This window comes from Onychostoma macrolepis, chromosome 03 (genome assembly GCF_012432095.1).
Source record: "Onychostoma macrolepis isolate SWU-2019 chromosome 03, ASM1243209v1, whole genome shotgun sequence".
NCBI classification, from domain to species: Eukaryota; Metazoa; Chordata; class Actinopteri; order Cypriniformes; family Cyprinidae; genus Onychostoma; species Onychostoma macrolepis.
In genome coordinates, this window is record NC_081157.1 from 21,089,378 (window position 1) to 21,111,392 (window position 22,015).

General features: G+C 38.0%; 2 long non-coding RNA genes across 2 annotated transcripts in view; one reads left to right on the plus strand and one right to left on the minus strand.

Moving 5' to 3' along the window:
• Positions 1 to 2,857: 2,857 nt before the first annotated feature.
• On the minus strand, positions 2,858 to 15,360 carry LOC131536925 (uncharacterized). Its single transcript, XR_009270143.1, has 3 exons — positions 13,985 to 15,360; positions 11,629 to 11,725; positions 2,858 to 3,149 (listed from the first exon to the last, which is right to left on the minus strand). It is a non-coding gene; the product is annotated as an uncharacterized LOC131536925 (long non-coding RNA).
• LOC131536924 (uncharacterized) overlaps positions 9,137 to 22,015 on the plus strand; it is a 33,652-nt gene continuing 20,773 nt past the window's right edge. Inside the window, exons 1-2 of the long non-coding RNA XR_009270141.1 lie at positions 9,137 to 9,413; positions 11,649 to 11,717. This is a non-coding gene — a long non-coding RNA (uncharacterized LOC131536924). The remainder of the gene's footprint in view (positions 9,414 to 11,648; positions 11,718 to 22,015) is intronic.

The following is a 22,015-nucleotide window of genomic DNA, read 5'->3' on the forward strand; positions in this document are numbered from 1 at the left end:
GAATGACACCGGAACTCCTAACCTGCTGAGAAGGATAAATTGCATTATTATCGATATCCACAGTAAAAAAATCAGATCTAGTCAAAGTAGATTTTGTACCAATAAGTAAGACCTCAGTTTCAACACTGTTAAGTTTTAGAAAGTCTTTAATTTCAGCTAAACATGAGGTCAAGGAAGGTGGAGGAAAATAAGAGGGTTTGGAAGACAGGTAGAGCTGTGTGTCGTCGGCATAGCAGTGAAAATGGATACCATATTTCCTGAAAATATGGCAAAGAGGAAGAAAATAGATGATAAATAAGAGTGGGCCCAAAACAGATCTCTGAGGGACACCAGTAGTAACTGTAGATGGTCTTGATTTAAACATTTTAATTTGAACAAACTGAGTGCGACCAGTAAGATAAGACCTAAACCAGGGGGTGCCAGTGATCCCTATAAACTAAACTATCCAGGAGTATTTTGTGTGAGATCGTATCAAAGGCCGCACTCAGGTCAAGAAGGACATGTACTGTTAATAAACCAGAATCAGCTACCAATAACAAATCATTAGTAATTTTGACAAGAGCAGTCTCTGTACTATGATGGGGACGGAAACTGGATTGGAATTGCTCAAACAATTTATTATTGGAGAGATGATTGTGAACTTGAGCTGCAACACATTTTTCCAAAATTTCATCTGTAAAGGACAACTATCATCTAACATTTTCACAGGAGATCCGCAACAAAGTAGCACATGTACTTTTTTTTCTCCCTATAATTTCAATGCACACTTGGAAAATAAATAGTTTTCAACAACAACCATATATATTTTCTAAACAGGACCTGTTGTTGCTGTTTTTCTTTCTTGTTGTATTGAAACATTCAAAGTAATACAAAAAACCCACAAACCACATCCTCTTCCAGCTTGATTCACCAAACTAATTTCTATAGTGTGCACTGTGGTAGCGATATCAGAAAACCAATATAATCCTTTATGGTAATTCTCAATTTACAAAAAAAAAAAAAAGAAGTAAAATAGTGAATAGAAAAATAATGAAGACTGACAAAACCACATGTGATCATTTCTATTCTAAATCATTATACTTGAATAAAATTGACAGGCATGCCATTTTCTCTCAGGAGCTCACAGGATGTCAGGCAGTTCATTCAGCTCAGTGTTTTTTTTTTTTTTTGCTTTTGTTTTTGTCAATGTAGTCTGCAGTGATGATGAGTCATCATCCAACACTTACACCCACATATTTGATGTAAAGTTCATAACATGACTGAAACAAAGATGATTTGGTAACACTTTACAATAAGGTTCATTAGTTAACTACATTAGTTAACATGAACTAATAATGAACTGCACTTATACAGCGTTTATTAATCTTTGTTAATGTTAATTTCAACATTTAATAATACATTATTAAAATCTTGTTAACATTAGGTAATGCACTGTGAACTAACATGAACTAACAATGAACATCTGTATTTTTATTAACTAACGTTAGCGAAGATTAGTAAATACAGTAACAAATGTATTGCTCATGTTAGTTAATACATTAACTAATGTTTAACTAATTAACCTTATTGTAAAGTGTTACCGATGATTTTTATAGTAGTCTTCTTACACTGGTATGGCACTTTATGTTAGAGATAAAGTTATGTTATCAAATATAAATATATTACACTTTATGGCATTTCTGATGTACTTTTATGGTGTGTGTAGCGTTATATGATGTCATGATTCTTATTAAATGTTATTAATTAAAAATATAATAAAATTGCTGTTTAAATGTTGAGGTTTGTTCAGTTTGCTGCAGTAGTTCTGTGTTATTTGGACACAACCATTAGATTTCAACAGTCCCTATCATTCACTCTCAGTTTTCATCCACTATTCTTATGCCCTGTTTAAAGAACAAAGACTAGCCTATTGTTCTTAAAACACCAAACAATGAGGCTGTTAACCCTTTCTGGTAAGTTTAAAATATTCTAGCTGTCCCCCCAGAGTGAGTCAGAGAGTCCTGTCAGTGGAATTTACAGCAGGTAAATTCATCAGTTTCTCCCAAAATACATGTAAGTAAGTGGCCAATGAGCTGGGAGAAGAATAGAGTGAACTTTATAGTTACTTACACTATGTGTATCTGATATGTATAAAACACGTTGGCAAAATGATATTTGAATGGATTGTTATTGCTGCTTCCATAGACATCCGTGTGTTTTTAAAAAAAGCTCTTAATGTATTGTTTTACTAGTACTTATGTGTATTTAAATGTCTGAAACCTAAAATAAACATTATGTGGTTAAAAACACTACATAGTTGTGATTATGTCACAAGTGCAGAGTGCATCTCAGCGCCAGCCAAAGCGTGAAACCACAGTTTCAATGGACTACTTGCACTGAGCCTCGTGACGCACTTCCGTTTTGAAATAACACTGCTCAGTTATTTCCGGTTATGTATATTTTCAGTGTGTCGTAATCATCTAGTTCAGGGGTAGGCAACGTTGGTCCTGGAGTGCCGGTGTCCTGTAGAGTTTAGCTCCAAACCTTATCAAACACACCTGAACAAGCTAATCAAGGTCTTTACTAGGGCTACAGGCAGGTGAGGTTTTTTCAGGGTTGGAGCTAAACTCTGCAGGACATCGGCACTCTAGGACCGATGTTGTCTACCCCTGATCTAGTTGAATTAAACGCTTATTAAAATGAGAGTCCGTGGGATGATTTCAAAATCCGGACATTGCAGGGACAAGAGAAGAAGAGATATTCTGATGTGTACAGAATTTTCCAAACTCGACAGAATTTTAAAAGAAGTTTTAATCCAACATAAACCAATCTGAGAAAGCAGTGGCTGGATTGTTTCACCACAGGATGTCAGTGCCACCTTTTTCTTCCTGTAAACATGGGCATGGCCATTTGTAAATTCTATAGGTCTAGCTTCTGGTCTCATCTGCGTCCAGTCAGAGATTGTCTTATATGCGTCCAAAAGTTCTAAAATGCTTCCTTCGGAGGCAGCATTCCAAGGCGGGCATCAAGCACGTCCGAATCCAAATTCTGCTTTACTTCCTGTGCCCGGAGGTACCTTCTTCTGATCTAATTTTGAAGGCAGCATAGATGTATCCTTCGCTGCCTTTGATATCCCTCAATCCTGTGCATTCCATTCCGTGATGGTTGAGCTGAAAAATAAAGATAGCGTCTGAAAATAACGTTTGGTGGTCAGTTTGTGTGTAAATGTATATTTCTGACTAACCTTTTGCACTTTTGATGTTATTTCTAGCAAGAAATCAGTATTATAGTAATTTAAATATTTGTTTAGTTATCACCAAAACTCATTCTATTTTGTTGTAGATCATTAAACCGTTACTCTGCCTCAGAAGCCTGTCCGAAATCAGTTTCATGTGGTGCCTTCGTGCAAAAATGCTGCCTGGAAAGTTATTGCGTCATAAGTGACAAAAAGTGACAAGTTTTGTACCCTTTTTTCTGAGAGTGTATTTATTGTATTCATCATAGCACTTTCTTAAATATCTGCAAACATATTATTGTATTTTTATGCTTTAGTAGAGTCAAGTTTTTTTTTTTTTTTACATTTATACTTAGACCACATTATTAGATTGCCTTTTGACTTTATGAATACATATAAATGACAACTTAATTATTTATTTTTTTTAGCTTTTTTGTGCAATTATTTCAAGACCACATGTATCATTTTTTTGTCACTGGTGTTACCTTCTTTAGCAATATTAAAAGTTTTTATGAAATATTATTTCTAAAAAAAAAAAAATCTGCACATGTAGTCAGAGTTACAGAAAAATAATGAAAATGCAAGAAATAAGGAGATTATGTTTTCTTTATTTAATGTGACAGACAAAAACAGTACAGTAACACAGTACCACAGCACAGTAACACCAGTGACAGTAACACCAGTGACATACATTAGACCTGATATACTGATCGTCACTGGTGTTATCCATAAGGAAGGTAACACCAGTGACAATTTTCATGCAAGGTATCAAGCCACATGTTGTCAATCATGGTATACTCACTAAATTAAGTAGTTTAATCCATTTGTATTATAGTTTTTTTTTTACATTTCCCTAACAATAAATAGGTCACACCAGTGACATCAACTAAAAGCTTCATATGAAATCATGAGATAAATTAGAAAATGTATCATAACTGAAAAGAAACAGTGGACTAAACATGGGCCTTTTTTCATAGATGTTTAGAAAATAGGAAGGAGGAAGTCGAGTGATGTCATCAGTGTGATTTTTTATTCCAAAATAAAAGACTTTTGTTAAGCGGTAACACCAGTGACACAACTCCAGGGGACCACTATTTTCATTATATATTTTATAATATTTTTTTGGCATTTTGTTTTATTATGCCATTTATATCATATATTTGATAGTTATGAATAGACTTTTGTATTTTAAATGGTAGAAAATCCTGTTTTTGACCTCAAAATAAAGCACTTTCCTGCTGTACATGGCTGTGGGGACGAGCAGTTTTGTGGTACTTGGAATTCTATATAGGCCTAATTAATAATAAAAAAAATTACTTCTTTTTTGAGACTTTATAACTCGATTTAACTCAACAATAGCGAGTTTGTCCATCCCAAAAAAGAATTGTGAGACAAAATAGGTAACGTTAAATGTAAAATGTTATAGGTTTAAATAGTATTTCATGCTGTAACTGTAGGGCAAATATAATATATTCCCTATGAACTGCATATGTGAATATTATGTAGACCAATTGTTTAAATCCTGGTTTTACCACAGTAGCCGTAGTTTTACTGTGGTATTTGTAGTTAAAGCAGTAATTGTACTGAAGTAAATGTAATTCAATATTTTTTTTCTGTCTTGCAGTTACGTCAGATCACATACTCCAGCAGCTCTTTTAAGTCATCTCTTGTAAAAGCCATAACTTGTTCCTATTTTTCCAAACTGTAATCCATAATTCATTTACACATAGTTTTTGCTCTCTTTCTCTTTCTGTGCTTCGTGACATTTTTAAATCTCATAATCTCATATTTTTGACCTATTCTTTCAGAAAGCTGCTAGAATTAACAGGGAACTCAATGCTGATCTTGAAGAAGCTGCCAAGGAGGCTGAACAAGTCCTTTAATGATTCAACTCTTCACAGTAATGTTGAACACATTCAGCTATAAATGATTTGCTTTAAAGAACGCATCCTTATTTTATGTGTTAATAATAACTTTCCTTACAGTCTTTCCTCTCAAATATTTTGGTCACTGTCTCAATGTATATATTTCTCTTTGTTTCAGCTGAAAGGGAAGACCAAAGGAAGGCCTGTCCTGGGATTTGATTTTGGCCGTATTGTGCGTTTATGGAGAAGACCCAAAGCTGCAAAGGCAAATGGTACGTCTGTGTTGGTCTGAGCACCTTGACTGAACTGTACTGCAGATACATTTTGCACAGTATTTGATTTTTCTTAAACTTTGCTTATCACACTTATCCCACGGCCCCATCAGAAAGAACCCCCAACAAAGTGTCATGTCGAAGTAGTAATAATTCATACAATTGAACAAGTCAGCAAATTCTATGGCGTTATTTTTTAGTCAAAAGTTATGAGCGTGTAAGACATGTTCACGAGCACATTATGTTATTTCACACGCGCAAAAATGAACCTTCAGCTGGCATGATAAAAGTACTCGCGCACAAATTCAACAACCGAGAGGTGTACAGGTAGCTGCGCGCGAGCGCCTGGCATACTCTCATAGGTTAACTCTGCTTGTACAGTGGAATCCTGCTTGCGCGCAGCGGGCTTCTGCTCGCGGAGTGCTGTTTTGCTCGCGCAGTGGATTTCTGCTCGCTCAGCTGATTTCTGCTCCCTCGAGTCTACATGACTTTTGACAATTTGGGGACGGAACCACGGGAGGGCACTGACTCTCTTATGATTGGTCAACTTTCATCGTAATCACACCCACAGGGACATCCTTGTACCTTGATTGACAGCTCTCATTACAGGAAGCACGGAGTTGGGTTAAGTTACCACCGAAGAAGAGTGGGAATGAATTAGAATGAGTTTTCTAATATACATAAAATGTCTCTGCACGTATAAAATGCTGCGCAGATCATAGTTAAATCACTGCACAGTGGACGGAATGGCGGCGACACCTGAAGATGTAGGCGTAAGTGATATTGATATATGATGGGGGCTGTGTGTTTGACAATGTAGCAATTTAATCTGAAATTTGTTTGGAACATGTAAGTAGCTGACAAAAGCTAATCAACCTTAACTAGCAAGTTTTAGGCTAGCGAGCTAGCAAACTCAGCAGGGGCTAACTAGGTGTCTCTCAGCAAACTAGCGTTTTAGTCAGTGCTGCATGTGTAAAACAAAACGTAAAGTATGGCCAGTGGTTCCCAAACTTTTCATGGCAAGTGTTTTAGTTGAACTAGTGACCATGTATGTTACTATAACATACAGCGCTTTCAAGAACGCCTCTTGACTTGGACTTCTTACATACTTCTTCCATACAGTTTGCATGTCGGCAGGAGCCTGTACCTCTGGGAAGCACTGTCAAGGCATGTAAATGTCCCCCCAGATATTGTACAGTGTAAATTTCATGTTGTTTTCCACTTCAACAGGACATAGTCAGACGTGAGATTACTTCCAGGCTTATTTTGTTTTACACATGCAGCACTGACTAAAACGCTAGTTTGCTGAGAGACACCTAGTTAGCCCCTGCTGAGTTTGCTAGCTCGCTAGCCTAAAACTTGCTAGTTAAGGTTGATTAGCTTTTGTCAGCTACTTACATGTTCCAAACAAATTTCAGATTAAATTGCTACATTGTCAAACACACAGCCCCCATCATATATCAATATCACTTACGCCTACATCTTCAGGTGTCGCCGCCATTCCGTCCACTGTGCAGTGATTTAACTATGATCTGCGCAGCATTTTATACGTGCAGAGACATTTTATGTATATTAGAAAACTCATTCTAATTCATTCCCACTCTTCTTCGGTGGTAACTTAACCCAACTCCGTGCTTCCTGTAATGAGAGCTGTCAATCAAGGTACAAGGATGTCCCTGTGGGTGTGATTACGATGAAAGTTGACCAATCATAAGAGAGTCAGTGCCCTCCCGTGGTTCCGTCCCCAAATTGTCAAAAGTCATGTAGACTCGAGGGAGCAGAAATCAGCTGAGCGAGCAGAAATCCACTGCGCGAGCAAAACAGCACTCCGCGAGCAGAAGCCCGCTGCGCGCAAGCAGGATTCCACTGTACAAGCAGAGTTAACCTATGAGAGTATGCCAGGCGCTCGCGCGCAGCTACCTGTACACCTCTCGGTTGTTGAATTTGTGCGCGAGTACTTTTATCATGCCAGCTGAAGGTTCATTTTTGCGCGTGTGAAATAACATAATGTGCTCGTGAACATGTCTTACACGCTCATAACTTTTGACTAAAAAATAACGCCATAAAATTCATATGATATTGTACAAGCGTACTCGTACAAAATTCTACGACTTTTACTCCTACTTCTGTCGTTGGCCATTGCCTCAACTTTCATGCAAATTGTGCTCATAGTAAGTAGTCAGAGAGTTTATGTCATAAAGATTATGAAACTGGTTGAGAGACACCCTGGGGCAGTGAACTGTTAATCTGAATTGAAACTGGTCTGTGAAACCAGAGAGTTTATTTTTTAGAGCCATCCAAAATCTAAGACAATACTGGTCATATATGAGTTTTTGTAGGGCTTTTATTTTGTAATGCAACATCAGATCGTCTTGAAACTGTTTGAGAGATACCCTGGGGCAGTGAACTGTTAATCTGAATTGAAACTGGTCTGTGAAACCAAATAGTTTATTTTTTAGAGCTATCCAAAATCACAGGTAGAATATGAGTTTTTTGGAGGGCTTTTATTTTGTAATGCAACATCAGACAGTCCTGAAACTGGTTGAGAGACACCCTGGGGCAGTGAACTGTTAATCTGAATTGAAACTGGTCTGTGAAACCAGAGAGTTTATTTTTTAGAGCTATCCGAAATCTAAGACAATACTTAACACATATATGAGTTTTTGGAGGGCTTTTATTTTTTTAATGCAACATCAGACTTGTCTGATTTTTAGTGAGTGACAATCTGAAAAGGTCTACTATCAATCTGAATTTAAACTAGCCTGTGGTAACAGGGACGTTCCTTTTTAGAACGATCTGAAATGCCAAGTAAAACAGGTTGGATATGAGATTTAGGAGGGCTTTTATTTTGTAATTCAACATCAGTTATTTTGATATTTTGTTTGTTAATTATTAGGTTGTTACTTAACACTTTTAGACAATTTAATTTTATAAGGCCTATTTAAAATACATTTTTTAGAGATTATTATAATAATATTACAGACAGTTAATCTGATATTACTTTATTAATTAGTATAGTTCATTTTCTTAATATATATTACCCTTACTCTTATTTCCTTGTTCTTGTTTGTATGTATAAGTTAAGCAGTAAAAAAAATAAATAAATAAAAAATAAAAAAATGGCTGAGTGAACGCAGGCGAAAGACCAGCGGAAGATCGCCGTAATGCACTGTATATGCGCGCATAACAAAACAGCGCGGCGGCTAGATTGACCATGCATTTCGGAGTGGCGGCTGGCTTGACCGCAGTGTGTTTCTGCCACCACAATGCGCGCGCAGCTGCGAGTGAAGTAACTGTGACATCTACACGAGGTCTATAGCTACACAAATAATCTTTGTATTTATTTTTCTCCTCTGAAACATTGTTCTACAGTTTAAGATTGCTATTATATTTTGTGTATCTGGATTTACATTTTTGTAATGTTCAATCAAAAAAAAAAAAAACTTTATGTAGCTTGCCATGTATACAGAGGCCCTAAATATTATGAGAAGTGATAAGGCCAAGAAGTTATTTGATTTGTTTAATAAGTGTGATTTTGTTTAATCCCCTACATTGATTATGGTTGCATGAATGTATTTTTATTTTATTTGGATTAATGTCTTGTATGGCGGTTTATTTTTCTGTTATAGTATGAATAATATGAATGTCTCAGTCTGTGTTTATCTCACACTCATCTGAAAATTTCATTCTGAGCAACTACTTTTTTTATTATTGATTTGGTACATTTTGGTGCGATTTAACTAGCATAGACAGGTGTTAGACATCAACAGTAGGTGGCGCGATGCTCCACTTTCAACTAAAAAGCAACCAAAGGAAGCAATGCGCGGGAACAGACATTTCTCGGCAACGAACAACTTGTTCATCTCTCTCTGCAGGAATTATTAAAAGAACGGAGATTTAATCAGTATAATGGAGCTACTGATAAAAACACCGACGAAAAGAAGATGCCGAATAAGGCGATTTAATTCTGGAGAAATTGGTGGGGAAAAAAGAAAAATAGTGAAGTGCATTCATTCCTTCATGCAACAGAGGCAACTTCAGCGAGAAGAGGGGTTTAGAAAGGTAAGCATTTCTTTAGTGTAGTGAATGTGTTGCCATTATTGTAGACTGTGAGTACTTGTTGAACTTTAGTGTCATGAGTTTGCGGAACAGTAGGAATAGCTTATCAGATCTAGGAAGAGAAAGCAGTTGGTTATAAAATGAAGTGCAAAATAAAACACTTGCTTCACGAACATACGAATTAGTTTTTTTTTTAATCGAGAATTTTATTGATCAAAATAGAAATTAGAACCAATTCTAAACTGCTGTTCGTTGGGTGGAACGCGCGGAAGCGAGACGGATTCCCTGGTAATGCCCAGAAGTAGTAGTAGTAAATGCTGTTTTATTGTAAAGTCACCATTGATTCCTCCGTGGAGAAAAAAAAAAAAAGTAATATTTTGTGTTTATCATTCGTACTATTTCTAACATTTAAAGATATAGAAATAGTAAGAGCTGTGCACGAGTGGTATGCAACAACAAGGACTAGAATGTGTGACAGCAGCTTGAGAGAATCCCGCCTGTCAGTCGCGGGTTGCCATGTACCGTGATTAAGCTAAACAGCGCACACAAGTAAAAATGGAAAACAACGCATGTTTTTACGTATCAGTGGGGTAGAGGGCTCGGGCCAGGTAAAGACAGAAACACAGGAAAATAATGACAAACAACTATGCCGATTAATGATGACATTTTGCAGATTGTGACTATCTTTATTGTAAAGAACGGATATGGCAACACTGACTTGCGGAACAGTTCCACAGCTGCGCCGCCAACCCATAATAATCAGATGCGCGTTGAAGTTTCCAAATTCTAATAATATGGAAACCAACACCAGAGGTGAGAACCTACTTTGTTTTTACTGTATGAAGCGGCGTTTGATCTGATTCCTGCAAATATCCCATGCTAAAAAACAAACAAACAATAGAAGCCCAATAGAAACCATCACAGAAATTCTAATGGTTTCCATTAAAATACCATAAAGCATTAGCTTTTTCCAGTAAAACCATTACAAATTTCCTTTTTGTAGTGTGTTTTGGGCATTTTTCCAATAGGATTTAACATCCCACCAATAGAATCCATCACATACCAGTAGACACCATTATAGTTTCCATTAAAACCAATACAATTCCCATTATAACCATTAAAACCATTACATTTTCTATTGTGTTTTGGGCAGGGCTCTATTGTTTTTTTCAGCACAGATGGGACGCGTTCTCTCAACCTGTTTCGTAGCTACTTTATTGTCAGGTATTGCTCAGAACGAGTTCATCCACTGTAAATATTTCGATTTCAATATCATACTATTAAATACAAAATAACATTGGAATAGAAGTTATTTGTGGAAGTTATCGAACAACTTTGGACCACGGAAAAACGCCAGATATGCGCCATTAATTTGAACCAAGTACCTATAGCTTAGTATGTGTGCATATTTCTTATAGAAGCTGTTGATATATTTGTTAATTTCTTGTGAATATGCTCTGTTTTTGTAACTGAAGATCGGGAGCATTGTGAATTATTCGTTGGATTTTAAATTAATTTTGAGTAAGAATGTCAAAATGTTTTAAGTGATTATTTATGTATTTACCTGTAAAAAAAGAAAAAAGAAAAGCCGTATGCGTTTCTAGCCGATCGTAATTTAAAGCTTAGTGTAGGCTACATAATATTTTTCATAGAAGCTGTCAACAAGAAATATCATTCTGTAGCAAAACAAATTATTCGTTGGATTTTAAACAGTGGTTGTTAAATGTTTTATGTAATCATGCAGAATTTAAAAATAATAATAAATAAAAGGCGTAAGTGTTAAGTCAATCGTAAGTGCACTCTAAATAAAATCTGTAAAAATAGGACACAACATAGCCTACTGTATATAATTTGAATAATTTTTTTCCGTAGCCTATTTATTTTTTTATATGTGCAGTATTTTAAATTTTGCACCATTGCATTGTGTTTTAGAGTTAACACAAATGTCCCTAAAACTATTGGATAATGTCGTGTGTAAAGCTGCCAGTGCTTTTTCTGTTATTTTACGGATTTAATTTTACAGCGTGCGATATTTACAGAAGCCGTCAATAAGTTTTATACAAACCCGCCCGACCGGCGGAAAAAGAAATCGGCGCCTATAGGACTTGAATTATTTGTATCAATAGCCTAAACGACGACGTGATGATTATAACCTGGTTTAAGTCTAGTTTATAGTTTGATCTATTTCAGATTAGTTTATTAAGAAGTGATCGCTCACAATATCTTATCTTGTCGCAGGTGGGATGTTTGAGTGTCTGTGGAGGCCTCTGAGAAGAGTCTGGAGACTGCTGCGCTGCCGTGAGCCTGGTGAGTATCTGAAAGATTGCAACAATATCATTAAAAACACTTTATTATAGTTATAAGTCATTAACTAACATTATATAGCCTAATGCTGAATAGATCAGTAGTTAATGAACACCAAATAAGTAGCCTATTTTATGGAAAAAGTACCATTTGAATATTAGGCCTACATTAATAGGATGATTGCAGGTAAAGTGGGCCACTTTTTGTTAAACGTTTAATTTAGATATCTAGTTTTTTTTCTTTCTTTTCTTTATTACTTTTAAGTTTAAGGTCCAACTATAATATATCAATTTGAATACAGTTCATAAAATGTTATTTGCAAGGTATATACCAATAAACATTTTGAGATCATGAGCTCAAGTAAAGTGGGCCATCCCTAATTTATCATAAAATAATTCTTCATCTTAGGAATTTTAAAAACTCTGTTTATTAAAACATATTATTCATTTACATTAAAATCAATTCAAAAATTTAATTTTATTCATCAAATGTATGCTTTAAAAAACCCAAAAAACATGGGGAATGCTTAAAATACAAATGTTCACTCAGTTAATGAGTACAATGCAAAACAATGCATGTTAACGTTAAATTTGCAAAATTTTAACAGAATATTGATGAAAATTACCAAAGTATAAAAATGTGACAATAACACACATAGGCCTACGAAAACTAATAACATTAAAAACATGGCTGCTGTGGCCATCAAGTAGGAGGAGGCAGTGGCGGTCTTAACATAGAGGCATAGGTAGGCGGTTGCTTGGGGCCCCCTACCGGCGGTCGAAGTAGGGGGGCCCCCAACCAACCTAAAAAAAAAACAAAACAAAAAAACAAAAACAAAAACCTTATCATCATGAACGCTTCAAAAACATGGTGAATTGTATTAATATTCTTAAGAAATACGTTGAAACATTGAAGTAGTAGTTAAAATGTCCAGTTCATGGTTATCTGTCCCTACACATATACAGCCCCTACTTTCATAATGAAATGGACCAGTCCGTGACGGTGCGCGGCGCGAAAGATAAACACACAGTGACAGGAGGACTGGGAAGTACACAAACAGAGACGAAGCAAGACGCGAAAATGAAACGATGTTACCCAAGCGGCTCAAATTAGAGAAAAAAACGAAAAGACACAGATAAGTATTTGGCAACGCTGCTGAAGATGACACACTTTTTTACGGCTACTGTTGTTGGGGTTGGGGATGCAGACAGCCCAAAGCGTTGAACATGCCGCTACAGCAGCATCAGCAACAGCTAGCTGTGAAGTGGCGCTAGTTGTAGTTGAGGATAACATTAACCAAGAAATCAATGAAAAGGACATCACGTTGTTGCCGCCCGCCGTCACCGACAGTGTTATCGACTTTGACACAGATGAGGTGGAAGAGTTGTCCAGTGATGGCCATTTTGACACCGATGATGACGATGATGGGGCTTTGGTGAGTCAAATGCCTACTTCTGCTAGTAATAGCCCTAGCCATACCCTAATAAAAATGATTTTGTGGTGAAGTAAATACTACAGAAAAAACATGTAATTTCTACATGTAAACGGTCTCATTCTCTCTCACTCACTCACATACACTCACGTGGATATACATGGATTTGCTTGGAGCCAAATGCAACCTCACCTCTCCCCAGTTCGCCCCTCTTACCCCCTCTCACTCACTACTCATTCACTCACTCACTCAGACAGACAGACACACACACACACACACACTTTCTGTCATACCCTGCATCCTGTACATGGGTCTGCTTATGCAATGGCCTCTCTCCCTCACACACACACACACACACACACACACTATCATGTACATAGGTTTGTTTGTAGAATGTTTGAAATGTCAATCTCAAGTAATACCAACTGCAACCTCACTCACTCACTCACACATACAAAGTAAATTATTCGTCTTGACAGTATTTGTTAAGTAGATGACTGTTTGTGGGGGTTTACCCTAACTTTTCTTGCTGGTTATATTGATTTGATCTTAAAAAAAAGAATAAACAGTGCTGGTTTCCTGGCATTTTGGCAAAGACGTGTTATCTGAAACCTTATTCTCTGTTGGGTTCCATCGTGACTGTTAGTTTGTATTGTGCTACACTGTGTTCTCTGCTTTCCATCTTCATTTTGGAGTAAAGTGTATGCAGGGTTTAAAGGGGAAGGTTTTTTCTCTCCTCTCCAACCTTTACTTCCCCGTAGATTAGCTTTACCTGCCTATCCACCATTTAGTCAGTACTTTCTTTTTAAAGATTGGATGGGGGGGGCCCCATACATACCTTCGCCTTGGGCCCCCAATTTGCTAAATCCGCCACTGGGAGGAGGTGAGGTCTGCTGTCATCCGTCGGGAGCTGTGCGATAAACATCTTTCCCCACTCATAGAAGAGATCTGCATTAATCCATTCATTGTCAGAAACCCTCACCATGGCATTTTGTGGAGAGCCATTCTTGCCTCACCCTCTTTCCCTTGAAGATGATCAGTGGTGGCACGTACTGCATAACACCATTAAAAGCAATAGCAACAACTGTTGTGTCGTTCTCTCCTGCTGTGACCTCAAACCAGGGTTTCCCAGCCCCTCCCACTGCCCGATCAGAAGAGAAATTGTCTTGAAATCCACTCTAGTTACAGTTCCAGATGACTGGGAAGATCTTTGATATCTAGTTTTGTGAGATGCGAAGAACTAATATTCTTCGAACCACCACCTGTTGGTTCATTCCAGCAGCCCTGGCAGCTAAGAGTACTTGTTTTTTTTTTAAGCAGAGCCCAGGATTGCGCTTCATGAAGCTCTTGAACGAGTAGTAGCCAGCTTTCTTTTCTTTTCTTTTTTTTTCTTCAGAAAATCCCTTAATTCCTGCTGCTGGTGCAACGTCATAAGCAACTTTCCAGTCATCAGATCTTTTAAGGGGAAATCCCTTTTGAGAAAGAGTTGTGAGCGAGCTGCAAGTTCCTTTTCAGACTCCTCTGATTTGCATGGTTTGCGCCCAGACATATGGCCAGCACCCTGTGCCCTACATTCTACAGGGTGCTCCTTGGCACATTCCATGCCCTGGCTAAGAAGCGCATTAGGATTTTTGCATAATTCAGGTGACCACGTGTCATTTTTCCCAGACACTTCCTTGCTAGGATTTGTGGCTTTGTTTTCCTGTTTTCATGCTTGCTGAAGGTAATGATCGAAAAGTAGTTTGACCAATAACATGCAGGCATTGTAATTGACCAATCATGATGTGTGTGAGAAGGTGGGATCTATGGTCAAAGCGATGCAATTACGCGTACATATTAGGTGTGTTTGACTTAAAAGCAGCACGGCTCAGACTGATCAGTGTTTGACATCAAAGTGCCTCGAGAGCGTTTTGAAAGCATAAGGAACCGTCTGTATGGTACTTTGATGTCATACACCGATCGGTCTGCACACGCAAACAAAGCCAAAACCGAGATATTTTAGGCGATATAGAAATCCTGGGCAGGACGCATCCGGGAAAAATGGCACGTGTGGTTACATAACGCCTCCTGCTCCCTGAGTTCATTAACTGCTCTTCTCATCCTCTCTTCATTCCATAGATTTAGCTTCACGCCTCGCCTAGCTTCCTCTCTGCTCTCTCTCTTTCCTTTCTTCACTCTCTGATCTGACATTCCTGACTGCACACTCATTTTCTGTGAATTACACACGATTATTATAAAATAACCAATGAATATCAATTTATTTAATGAATGTGAATAAAATTTGAAAGATTGTACTTTGCTCACTTTACCTGAAACCTACTGGGTCGCTTTATCTAACACATTCAGCCAGTGGTGTAGTCTAGTTTTTGTAGTGAGCATTCTGGGATTTGTTTTTGTTTGTTTTCCTCCCTCACCCGTCCCAAAGCGACACCCCATAAGCACCACTCACTAATGTGTACACAGTATGCATCTACATGTAACTGACAGCATTCTGAAAGACTGCTTATGCGATATCTTAAGTGTATATTTAATTCCATTTCTTAAATGTATATTTAAGAAATTTAATCATCTATGATAGATAAATAATTTATTTTGTTGTAAATATAACTTCTTGATTCTGGTACCTACCTCTGCTAAATATGTTTCTGATCTGCACAGCTTGATTTGCTTCACCTGAATGTCACACATCTTACTGGAGAACCATTTGAGTAGGCAATTCACTCTCCTCAACTTATAATCAGAGGAAAAGTTGTTCACTATACCAAAGACCATTTCTGACCAAGGAAAACCCTGTTTAATTTTTCAAGGCAGTCAGATAAATTAAAGGTGTATTTCACCCAAAATGTAAATTCTATCATCATTTACTCTCCTTCATGTTATTTCTAACCTTTATGATTTTCTTTCTTCCACGACAAAAAGAAAATGTTTTCTGTCCACTGTAACATGGAAAAAGGAGTCATGGTTTGGAACATGTGTGTCATGGATTCACCAGGCTCTCCGTCACACACACACACACAGACACAGACACACACACAGACACAGACACACACACAGACACAGACACACACACACAGACACAGACACAGACACACACACACAGACACACACACAGACACACACACAGACACAGACACAGACACACACACAGACACAGACACAGACACACACACAGACACAGACACACACACAGACACACACACAGACACAGACACAGACACAGACACACACACACACACAGACACAGACACACACACAGACACACACACAGACACAGACACAGACACACACACAGACACAGACACACACACAGACACACACACACAGACACAGACACACACACACACAGACACACACACACACAGACACAGACACACACACACACACACACACAGACACAGACACACACACAGACACAGACACACACACACAGACACACACACAGACACAGACACACACACAGACACACACACAGACACACACACACACACACAGACACAGACACACACACAGAACTCTCTCTCACAAGCCTTCTGATTAGGGCTGTAGCTATCGAATATTTTAGTAATCAAGTATTCTACCGAAAATTCTATCGATTAATCGAGTAATCGGATAAGAAGAACTTTTCTTTATTACTTTTAAGTTTAAGGTCCAACTATAATATATCAATTTGAATACAGTTCATAAAATGTTATTTGCAAGGTATATACCAATAAACATTTTGAGATCATGAGCTCAAGTAAAGTGGGCCACTTTTGTTAAACGTTTAATTTAGATATCTAGTTTTTTCTTTTCTTTTCTTTTCTTTTCTTTTCTTTTCTTTTCTTTTCTTTTCTTTTCTTTTCTTTTCTTTTCTTTTCTTTTCTTTTCTTTTCTTTTCTTTTCTTTTCTTTTCTTTTCTTTTCTTTTCTTTCTTTCTTTCTACAACATACAAACTGGGGATGATATGCTTTATTCAAAGTTAAACGTGTCTAATATGAGTTTAAATATCATATTGCGTGACCCTATAGCCATACTGAAAGCAACAACAGATAGTTTACCTTAGATCTTGAAAAATAAATTAAATCAAAGATGACCATTAAAACTGTGAACTCACTGCGAACCAATGACACCGTGTCCTAACTACACGCGACGCGACAAGATTCCAGCGACAAGCAATTTGGGTGTCCACACCAGACACGATGCGACACCTCAACGCGACAGAATCAATCAAATATCACAGCCAATCAGAAGCGTGTGTGGGCGGGCTCTCTGAAGCGCACTGCTCTTGCAACGAAATGGATACGTTTATAATCTAATTAATAAATTTCAAAGCTTTTAACATCATTAAATATACATACTGAGTGACTGATAACATCTTTGTTATGGAATACACTCATTGGTTCGCAGTGAGTTCACAGTTTTAACGGTCATCTTTGATTTAATTTATTTTCAAGATCTAAGGTAAACTATCTGTTGTTGCTTTCAGTATGGCTATAGGGTCACGCAATATGATATTTAAACTCATATTAGACACGTTTAACTTTGAATAAACAGTGCTGGTTTCCTGGCATTTTGGCAAAGACGTGTTATCTGAAACCTTATTCTCTGTTGGGTTCCATCGTGACTGTTAGTTTGTATTGTGCTACACTGTGTTCTCTGCTTTCCATCTTCATTTTGGAGTAAAGTGTATGCAGGGTTTAAAGGGAAGGTTTTTCTCCTCTCCAACCTTTACTTCCCGTAGATTAGCTTTACCTGCCTATCCACCATTTAGTCAGTACTTTCTTTTTAAAGATTGGATGGGGGGCCCCATACATACCTTCGCCTTTGGGCCCCCAATTTGCTAAATCCGCCACTGGGAGGAGGTGAGGTCTGCTGTCATCCGTCGGGAGCTGTGCGATAAACATCTTTCCCCACTCATAGAAGAGATCTGCATTAATCCATTCATTGTCAGAAACCCTCACCATGGCATTTTGTGGAGAGCCATTCTTGCCTCACCCTCTTTCCCTTGAAGATGATCAGTGGTGGCACGTACTGCATAACACCATTAAAAGCAATAGCAACAACTGTTGTGTCGTTCTCTCCTGCTGTGACCTCAAACCAGGGTTTCCCAGCCCCTCCCACTGCCCGATCAGAAGAGAAATTGTCTTGAAATCCACTCTAGTTACAGTTCCAGATGACTGGGAAGATCTTTGATATCTAGTTTTGTGAGATGCGAAGAACTAATATTCTTCGAACCACCACCTGTTGGTTCATTCCAGCAGCCCTGGCAGCTAAGAGTACTTGTTTTTTTTTTAAGCAGAGCCCAGGATTGCGCTTCATGAAGCTCTTGAACGAGTAGTAGCCAGCTTTCTTTTCTTTTCTTTTTTTTTCTTCAGAAAATCCCTTAATTCCTGCTGCTGGTGCAACGTCATAAGCAACTTTCCAGTCATCAGATCTTTTAAGGGAAATCCTTTTGAGAAAGAGTTGTGAGCGAGCTGCAAGTTCCTTTTCAGACTCCTCTGATTTGCATGGTTTGCGCCCAGACATATGGCCAGCACCCTGTGCCCTACATTCTACAGGGTGCTCCTTGGCACATTCCATGCCCTGGCTAAGAAGCGCGCATTAGGATTTTTGCATAATTCAGGTGACCACGTGTCATTTTTCCCAGACACTTCCTTGCTAGGATTTGTGGCTTTGTTTTCCTGTTTTCATGCTTGCTGAAGGTAATGATCGAAAAGTAGTTTGACCAATAACATGCAGGCATTGTAATTGACCAATCATGATGTGTGTGAGAAGGTGGGATCTATGGTCAAAGCGATGCAATTACGCGTACATATTAGGTGTGTTTGACTTAAAAGCAGCACGGCTCAGACTGATCAGTGTTTGACATCAAAGTGCCTCGAGAGCGTTTTGAAAGCATAAGGAACCGTCTGTATGGTACTTTGATGTCATACACCGATCGGTCTGCACACGCAAACAAAGCCAAAACCGAGATATTTTAGGCGATATAGAAATCCTGGGCAGGACGCATCCGGGAAAAATGGCACGTGTGGTTACATAACGCCTCCTGCTCCCTGAGTTCATTAACTGCTCTTCTCATCCTCTCTTCATTCCATAGATTTAGCTTCACGCCTCGCCTAGCTTCCTCTCTGCTCTCTCTTCCTTTCTTCACTCTCTGATCTGACATTCCTGACTGCACACTCATTTTCTGTGAATTACACACGATTATTATAAAATAACCAATGAATATCAATTTATTTAATGAATGTGAATAAAATTTGAAAGATTGTACTTTGCTCACTTTACCTGAAACCTACTGGGTCGCTTTATCTAACACATTCAGCCAGTGGTGTAGCCAGGGGAGGGGCCATGGGGGCACTTGCCCCCCTTGAAAACTGATTGGCCCCGCATTGTGCCCCCACCCTTATACGTGTCTGTCACTCAAAAATTCAAATATCAAATATCTTTCGGCTTTAATTTAAATAACGCTGCTTCTCAACAATCAACACCATGTCCTAACTACACGCGACGCGACGCCGCGACACGCGATAAAAGGTATCTTTTCCATGTTAATCAGAGTTTTTGTCCTAACTAGACGCGACGGCGACACGCGAAATTTCTAATTTAGAAACGGTTTCTATTTCCGCGACGTCGCGGCTGGAACAACAACATACAAACTGGGGATGATATGCTTTATTCAAAGTTAAACGTGTCTAATATGAGTTTAAATATCATATTGCGTGACCCTATAGCCATACTGAAAGCAACAACAGATAGTTTACCTTAGATCTTGAAAAATAAATTAAATCAAAGATGACCATTAAAACTGTGAACTCACTGCGAACCAATGACACCGTGTCCTAACTACACGCGACGCGACAAGATTCCAGCGACAAGCAATTTGGGTGTCCACACCAGACACGATGCGACACCTCAACGCGACAGAATCAATCAAATATCACAGCCAATCAGAAGCGTGTGTGGGCGGGCTCTCTCTGGAAGCGCACTGCTCTTGCAACGAAATGGATACGTTTATAATCTAATTAATAAATTTCAAAGCTTTTTAACATCATTAAATATACATACTGAGTGACTGATAACATCTTTGTTATGGAATACACTCATTGGTTCGCAGTGAGTTCACAGTTTTAACGGTCATCTTTGATTTAATTTATTTTTCAAGATCTAAGGTAAACTATCTGTTGTTGCTTTCAGTATGGCTATAGGGTCACGCAATATGATATTTAAACTCATATTAGACACGTTTAACTTTGAATAAAGCATATCATCCCCAGTTTGTATGTTGTTGTTCCAGCCGCGACGTCGCGGAAATAGAAACCGTTTCTAAATTAGAAATTTCGCGTGTCGCCGTCGCGTCTAGTTAGGACAAAAACTCTGATTAACATGGAAAAGATACCTTTTATCGCGTGTCGCGGCGTCGCGTCGCGTGTAGTTAGGACACGGTGTGAGTGTATTCCATAACAAAGATGTTATCAGTCACTCAGTATGTATATTTAATGATGTTAAAAAGCTTTGAAATTTATTAATTAGATTATAAACGTATCCATTTCGTTGCAAGAGCAGTGCGCTTCCAGAGAGAGCCCGCCCACACACGCTTCTGATTGGCTGTGATATTTGATTGATTCTGTCGCGTTGAGGTGTCGCATCGTGTCTGGTGTGGACACCCAAATTGCTTGTCGCTGGAATCTTGTCGCGTCGCGTGTAGTTAGGACACGGTGTAAGAATAAGCCAGCTGCTGTTTTCCAACGAAAAAAAAAAGCACATGGAAGTTGATCTATTTTAAATACCTTATTTTTTCCATTAGTGAGTTGCAGCGCTACATTTTTCCCTCTTTCAGTGTTAGGACAGACAGCACAATTAGCCTAGGTTTGTAGGTTTTTAATTTTTTAAATTTTTTGGCCGGTACGCAAAGTGATATTGAGATGCCGAAGCAAATCGTATGATGTTTATCTCACATTCCTCAATTTAAAAGCTGTAAATATCAGAGGTGGAGGAGTTACATGCGAATTTAAAGATTTCTAATAAATGAAGAAAATGACTTGACTTTGAGTTGTGAACGAATAGCCTACTCTAAATTAAATCAGTCTCGAATCGCATGACTCGATAATGGCTTTATAAGAACTGTAATTAAACTTTAAAAATCATTTAAAAAATAATTGCGACATTAACTAATAGCCTAACTCAGTGGTTCTCCAACTGGGGTACGCGTGAGGTGATGGAGGGGGTATACGCGAATAAGTTTTGGCATTCATTTAATTCTACCCCAAATTAAAGTAACATTAAAACCGAGGATGTATTTCTGATGAGAAAAATGTAGCTTCTAATATAAAACAGGAAAATGGAAGTGCAGTAAATGGTCAAATACATGATATCCAATTAAATTACCTCATCTTTTGCGGTCAAAACCGTTGGATAGGATGCCCGCTGAGTATGCTGCTTTAGCAAATCGCGCTGCTGTTCATCTTTAAAGTAGATTTGTAGCACTTATATCATGAAGAGCAAATATTGGCACTGACTGTACATTGAGTTTGATTTAAGAAACTCTCTTCAATACAGACATACCCTGTGCGAGTTATTGTTTTTCATGTTTAAAATACCAGAAAGAATGCAATTTTCCTTGAATATCCAAGTGATTGCAAATGTGACATGAATTTTAAACAACAGTTCTACAAAAAGGTGATATTAAGCGAACATTTTAAAATGTAGCCTACATTTTAAACACAATATTGTCAATATTGTTTGTTATATAACGCCTCGCTCATTAAGACAGTGACTTGCATCCACCTACTGGCGGTTTTATTTTTAAATCTACAAGTATCACTTCCTTTTGCCAGCATTTATTGTTTTATTTATTATATTAATAATACACTTAAAGGAATATTAAGAATAT